At 36.6% G+C, this 7,685-nt stretch overlaps 1 pseudogene; it reads right to left on the bottom strand.

Moving 5' to 3' along the window:
- Positions 1-836: 836 nt before the first annotated feature.
- Positions 837-5,120, bottom strand: LOC107876524 (annotated as a pseudogene).
- Positions 5,121-7,685: the final 2,565 nt, after the last annotated feature.

The following is a 7,685-nucleotide window of genomic DNA, read 5'->3' as shown; positions in this document are numbered from 1 at the left end:
TATTATCTAGATATTATGTAAGTTAAATTAATCCTTACAAATTGTTTCCGTTGTTCATATTCTAACATGGATGACTCAGGTGAAGAGTCTTGAATTACAATCACTCTTTTTCAGAATGAGTTTCATTTTATTGGAGAATCAATATTTAACCATAATAATTTCACTTGGAATTGTATCTCAAAATTGAAAAACAATTTATAATTTGTGTTTCTACTCACTTCTCACTTTCAAAATTGTATTTAAGTATGTTCAAATATTGACACTACTCCAAAACATTCTTTGCCAAAAATATAACCAAACATCTTTGACTACATAAATTATTTTTTTTTAAAAGTGAATTTTAAATCTATGGACAAACGCCTATTAAATTACTTAACTCAATTGACAATAACAACGACGGAAGCAACTCAAAGAAACTCTTCTATATACTTCAACAAACTAGAAAAAACGCATGTATTACCTGGTTCGTTCCCTAAGAAAACGGTATATAGTTTGTATTTAGTTTTCTTGTCAGTGACCATAATACCTTAAACAGGAACGGATATGATACTATAAGAGCCATAATTGGCTGAGACATTATTTATTTTGTTTTTTGACAGACGAATAATACGAGTTCATACTATTCCAAGTAAAAAATTATGACTGCCGCTTTACATTGTAGTTTGAGAGTCGCTTTACAGTGTAGTTTGAAAGTTATTACACTGAATCATAATTTAGAGTGTAGTTTGAGAGTTATCACATATGAAGCAAAATTTTCTTGCAGGCATCCGAAGGGTATTGGCTGTGGGTTCCCTTGTCAACAAAAACAAAGTTGTACACAAGCACAACAATTACAGTAACACGAATAGAAATACTTTGTAAAATAATCCGGGAACAAATTTCATACTCTGAAAGTTGCCACACTGCAAAGCCCCCATACAACATTATAAGAATAACTCTTAAACAGATACCATCCATGTGCACACCTGTGAAAAACTGTCCTAAACAATTTCCATATGCTGTTAAGCTGTTTGTCCTAAACAATTTCCATATGCTGTTAAGCTGTTTGAGTGTGAGATACTAACGGAAAAAAAAAATGTCGTCGCATGAACTGTTATTAAACAAAGCAAGGGGTAATTTATAAATCTAATACAGACACCCATGCATCCGGTTCTGCAAATCTTTACCTTTTTTTTCCCATAATTCGAGTGCATCAAGTGAAATCATTCCATGCAAACCTTGCAAAATTAAGCTCAATTTGGACCAACTGTTCAACAAGATCAGCTCAGCATGGCCTATGAGCCACACAAGAATAAACAAGATAGCCACCAACTCAAAAGGTACTTTGCTAATCAACTGTGCATCTGGTCCAATGCAAAAACCGCACTACAATAGTTTGCACTAGGACTCCCTTTATTCTTGAGTCAAAATTTTCATTGTGAATTCAGCACAACACCTTCTCTTGATTATTACCTTTCTTTTTATTCATACAACTAACCTTGCTAAAGAGAGTTCATGCAGCTCACCGAGCATCCATTCTTCCCCAGTTTGACCTCCGAGGACTATTGCTCTAGTTCCACCAACAATACATGTACTATGTCCCCAAGCAAATCTTGGAGGCCGACCAGGCACATTTAATAAATTCCACGTAGGCTTCTCTTCTGTTGGATCCAGAATGTAGAGCTGTGAGGCAGAGTGGAGACCAGCAACGGACCCACCAAAGAACAGAACTCTGCCACCAGGGAGACTTACTGCAACATGATCAAGCCTTGGGGGAGGAGCAACGCCTCCGGGATTTCCCTCACCAGGCATTCCACTTACTGCAACACGTCTCCAGTAGGGTTCTTCCAACGGAGATCGATTGTGAACACATCACTTGATCGAAAACGTGGAGGACCACTCTTGGCAAGACCCCCAAACATAAGTATTTTCCTGCCTCTATAAACAGAGAGTGTGTGGCCCAAGCGAGAAGGTGGAGTCCATATCACTGGTATTTCACGCCACACAGGCTTCTCCATAGACAGATCAAGCAGGAAAGTATCACTGAGAAGTACACCAGAATCTGCACAACCACCAGAGACTATCAACTTGGTTCCATCCAAGGTACAGGAGCTGTGCCAAGATCTTAGAAGCGGAGGTGCCAAACTAGAGATTTCACGCCATGCTAGTTGTTTGGCATCCAAATCCAACACAAAGACATCATTCAAGAGACCCTGCCTTCAACATCGTCCAAACACAACAAGATGAGATCCATTCACACAAGAGAGTTTGTGCCTCCAACGGCCAGGAGGAGGAGAGCTGACTTAGACATTTCCACTCTGGATTGCTAGAATTCAAGTCTAATACAAAAGTATCATTCATTGGTTGCATGTTTACCCCCTCTCCACCAAAGAGTACAACACAGTTCCCTACTGCATATGCACTGAAGTTGCAGCGTGATGGTTCAACAACACCTCCAACAGTTAACTTCCTCCAAGCTGTTGCTTCTAGAGTAGTTGATTCTCTAGCCAATCTACCCCAACCCAATCTTTCAGCTCTTGGCACCGCCTCCAACACACGAGTTGTTTCACTACCCCATGCATTTTGACAGACCATCCGCCAAAGATCTTCATTTTTAGTCAGCTCATAAAGTCGTCTAGAAACAGAGCCAACAGATGCAATATCTCTTGGGGTCAACCGTGAAAGAATTTTGAGTGCTAGGACCTCATCACTCAATTGCAGTACACCACAAACCCCACGATTGATAGCGGGGTTTCCTTCAGAGACTGGTCAACAAGAAGAAAGACCAGAACAATACCTATCCAATAATCTTGTGGGCTCCTTCACCAAGGATCCTGAAAGTGGACCCAAATCAATATTTACTTCCTTAAAGAACTGAATACCAATAACATGAGTTATCGCTTCATCATCCCCATATATTGGAGTTATACGCAGTCTATTCATCAGGGGAGATCCATCATTTCTAAAATTTAACAGTTCGCCTTGAAATTCAATCCCTTGGTCAATGCATCTTCTAATTTCTGCAACTAAAGTTGAGTCCACAAGAGGATGTCTTCGTTTGGCATATGGGTCTCTACATTTCAAGAAGCGACTGGCGAAACTACAAAAAACCAGTAAGTGTGAGAATGAGTCTTTGAAGTGGAGATATAAAGGATACACCACGCACAAAATAAAGTCTTTCTACAACTATGAAGAGACCACAAATAGGGTGGCAATGGTGCGGTGAGGTTTTTCTCTAAATCCGCAAATTTTATAACCGCCCTGCACCGCACCGTATCACCTTTAAACCTGTCACACTCATACCCATGCATACCCATACTGCACCTCCCTACATTTTTGCTTTTTTCTTTTTTTGAAAAATTTGTAACTCCACTCAAAACCATAATATTTTCAATACTAGGATTAGTAACAACCAATTTCTATTATATCATTTCACAAAGAAATTATTAAAAAAGTACCACGTGTACAAGTAATGATCAAATGTCAAATTTTCATTAAAAAATTAAGAAATTTAAAAAGTTATAAAATTGTTTATTTGTAGTGTTATATATGATGTTTTAAGTATCATAAAATTTTAAGTGCAGAATACATATAATTTTAGGTTGATTTATGGGAAAAATATTAATTTTTAGCTTTTTTTAGTTTAAACCTGCATATACCCGCAACCCTCACTGCACCGCACCATTTAAAAAAACTTACTTAAATTCGCCCCACACCTGCACCGCACCCACATAGTCTAAAACCTGCACCACCCCACATAGTCTAAAACCCAAACCGCCCCATTGCCATCCTTAACCACAAAATACTGACAACAGTAGAAATAACTACATAAAAATTTAAAAAGAATCACTGTAAATACGATAAAAAATTCCATATAGAAATCTGAATCACGAGTCTAATAGCTGATTCTGAAGTACACTGACAGCACTATGCAAGTGATTCCAAATCACACAACCCTTCTGATTTCCAAAGCACATGTCTTCCTAACATTTTTCTCTTCTTTCATTTGAAATTCTAAAATATGTTTCTTTCCCTGTTTTCTTTATGACTACTCCCTTTCTTTTTCTGTTCTTTTACTTTCTGTTGGGGGATTTCTCTTCTTTCATTTGGAATTCTAAAATATGTTCCTTTCCCTATTTTCTTTGTGACAACTCCTTTTTTTTCTTTTCTTTTACTTTCTCTAGATCAGCAGTGACCCCGCCGCGACACTCATCCATATATCATTTCACAACCCAACAATACTGTAACTTGATCCTAATTTCTACTATTAGTAACATTATGTCTACATTCCTATTATCTGGAAAATGACACACACCCCTAAAAGAGGAAAAAGAAAGAGATGAATACCAACCACAAAGATGGGAGATAGAAATATGCTATGATGTACCAAGGATGAATCATAAAGAATAGCAACATAAAAAGTAAAAACGATATGACATTGTCTATATAGTCAACTGTTAAAGTACCTCTTACTTGCTTTTGTAACCAATCAAACAGAAGAAATATGGACTGAATTCAGTTTATGCCAACATATCCAATTTTTGTAACCAATCATGTAAAGTGGAAATACCTAGATCCCATTATGCTTCAAATGGGATTTGGGGAGAAGTGGAGCAAATAGATCTTTTGTTACATCTCTTCAGTGGGATTCTCTGTGTTGGTGAATGGTAAACCTTGCTGGTTTTTCTAGGAACTTGAGGGGTTTGAGAAGGGGATCCTCTATCACCAGTGTTGTTTATTCTAGTTATGGATGCTTTGAGCAGGATGGTAATGGTGTTTTAGGGCGTTACTTAAAGGGCTCTGATGCTGCAGTTGGGGGTGTGGGGACAGTATCGGCATCTCACTTGATGTTCGTGAATGATACCTTGGTTTTTTGTGTTGCAGTTGAGACCTAAATGGATTTTTTAGGACAAATTCTAACTTGGTTTCATGCAGTGTCAGGTCTTAAAATTAATTTGAGGAAGTGTGAGATTTTTCCTATTGGGGAGGTGAATGACTTAAATTGCAGGGTTAGGACTCTACTGTCTACATACCTGGGAGTAACGTTAGGTGCTTCAAGCATGGATCATGTGGTGCAGAATCCAACTATTCAGAGGGTCAAGAAAAGAATAGGACCAACTAGCTTTTAAACTTGCACAGTTGAGATAGTTATTTTATCATGATTTTTAATATTTTATAAAAGATACTAATCTTCACCTTATTCTCTTTGATAAATTTCTGAAGAAAAATAGCAATTTAATCAATTTTACTCACACACATCTATACATATATATACCACTACCTCAGATGAAGTGGAGAGGTTGTTTCAAATAGACCCCCGGCTCAGAGCAAATAACTGTATACCGAGCAAAGAATAAAAATAAATAACAAAATGGGGTAACCCACCACTAGATAAAAAAAAACAAGATACCTACGGAGTAATACTATGAACAATCTATCCGAAATCACTAACAATTTATCAAGAGCATATTATCAACCATCCACACTAACTATATGTCTTTATTTTAGACTCCAACTATGGTAAAATTCAGCAAAATTAGGGAGAAATATGGAAATTTTTTGGAACTTGAGATTTAGAAGAAATTTTCAAGATTAGAAAGTGAGTTGCATAGGCAATTCAATCTAGTGGATATTACTAACATTTGGTAGTAGGGCTTGGGAAACAATTGAGTGTTCAACATGAAGACTTTTTATGAGGAACTATTAATTAGGGAGGAGGTTGAATTCCCATGTAATGCAATATGGGTTCTAAGGGTGCCGAGGAAAGTGTGTTTCTTTACTTGGTTAGCCATTAGAGGGGTGATCTTGATGGGGAAAAACCTTAGAAAGGGGAAAGTTGAGTTGGTGTTACATGTGTGAGGAGGCAAGTGAGGATGTGGATCATATTTTACTTCACATGAGACTATAGTATGAGTTGCTTAGGTGGAACTCTTTGGATAGTGCCGAAAATAATGAAAAAAAATAATGTTCAACTGAAAGAATGGGAGGAGGAGGAGGAGACAAAGGGCTTGGGACCTGATTTTGCTTGTGTAAATATGGGTGGTGTGGAGAGACAAATACGAAGAGCTTTTGAAGGTGTAGAGTCGAGTTTCTCCTATATCAAAATTATCCATCCAATTACAATCTCAACAAGTGTCATTCTCCAAATACCTACCCTTTTTTGCTTTCCAAAAACAAAAATTTTAATAATAAACAATGTTTCTCTAATCACTAGCTTTTTGCAATGTCTATCTCCAGGTCTCCCAAAATTGTACAAGGTCCAATTAACCTCCTACAGTGTAGAAGTTCATCTAACCGCAAGACTAACAACTACATTAAAATCTCAATCCACCCTTCTTTCCATGTTTGAGATGATATCAAGATTACACATAAAATTCAAGCTATATAAATTATTGGAGTTGAAGTGCTGCAATATCTAAGCTTTCTAGCTATTCCATAAAGTCATCTCAAAACAAAACAACACCTCCTATTTATTCTTTCATGTAAAGTCTAACAACCACATCACAATCAGTTCACGTAATATGAGACATGTTGCTTAGTATGAAACATGGCAGTAGGCAAAAGATTGCATTTAGCAGGCCAAAGTAAAGGATGACAAAAAGAATCGCATGACTATAAGTTGAGCTATAGAAAATAATGCCAGTATGATAATATAGGGAATGAGAAAAGCATTTGAGAGATAAATTTGTAAGGTTATTCTTCATTATCATGTCGAGGGTTATTTAAGTTTTCTAAACAAAGTACATAATGGTTTTATTTATAAGATAGTAAATTCTAAACAAGTTAAAAGTCTTAAAATCTAGGAGAACTATATATCAAAAAAATAAATATATCAGATAAAATAATATCTCAAACTAGAAGGTAAGAGTAGAGATGTTTTGGGATTAATCGTGCTTGTAGTACCTCATCCCATCATTTGAGGATGAATGATCCTAAGAAAGGGAGAAGAAAACATCACAAACTTTGTCCTTTACAAATATATCCTGAGTCTTGAACCTTTTATGTATCATATGACTTACACCATAACACTCGTATATTGTGGGTATGAGTCAAGTACCCTATTCATATGTTGGTTAGTGTCATATTGGACAAGTTCTAATCTTGGTACAAAAAGCTATCATACGAGTCATATGTCATGATACGAGAAGCATAAAGCCAAACCGTATGTTATTCAGTGTCTAACCTTTACATTATTCCTAAGGTAAAACTGTAAGGGTACGAGTTAGGATAAGGAGTTTTATATTGGATAGAATGTGATATCCATTATTTTTATCAAGGTACGAGTGTAGGGTACCACTCATATAATGTGGGTACGAGTGGAGAGGCCAAACCATACCCTCCTTTGAGTCTTTTACAACTTTTATAATACAAGTATTTTTGACATTTCTCACCCCATGGACATAAGGCCCCATGTCTTATAACACTATTTGGTCCCTCGTTCCACACTTTGGAAGATCAAAGCACTCTCATAAACTCTGTAAAAGCCTCTCAAGGAGATTGGGCTAGGGTTTTATTAAGGTGATCATCTAGAGGTTTAACTGTCAAAATCTCTTTGTGAATCATTGTAACTCAGGCATGAGACTCTTCCATCATTGTTATTTCATAAAAATCATGTATTTTAAAAATTGTTCTTGAATCATAGATGGTGGTTTTAAAATCCATGGTTTACGGTATGAATGCTCATTGTTGAGTATTATGCTCTCATG

The sequence above is a fragment of the Capsicum annuum genome, chromosome 7 (assembly GCF_002878395.1).
Source record: "Capsicum annuum cultivar UCD-10X-F1 chromosome 7, UCD10Xv1.1, whole genome shotgun sequence".
Lineage (NCBI taxonomy): Eukaryota > Viridiplantae > Streptophyta > Magnoliopsida > Solanales > Solanaceae > Capsicum > Capsicum annuum.
The sequence above is the reverse complement of the archived record's forward strand: the minus strand, read 5'-3'. Positions and strand labels throughout refer to the sequence as shown.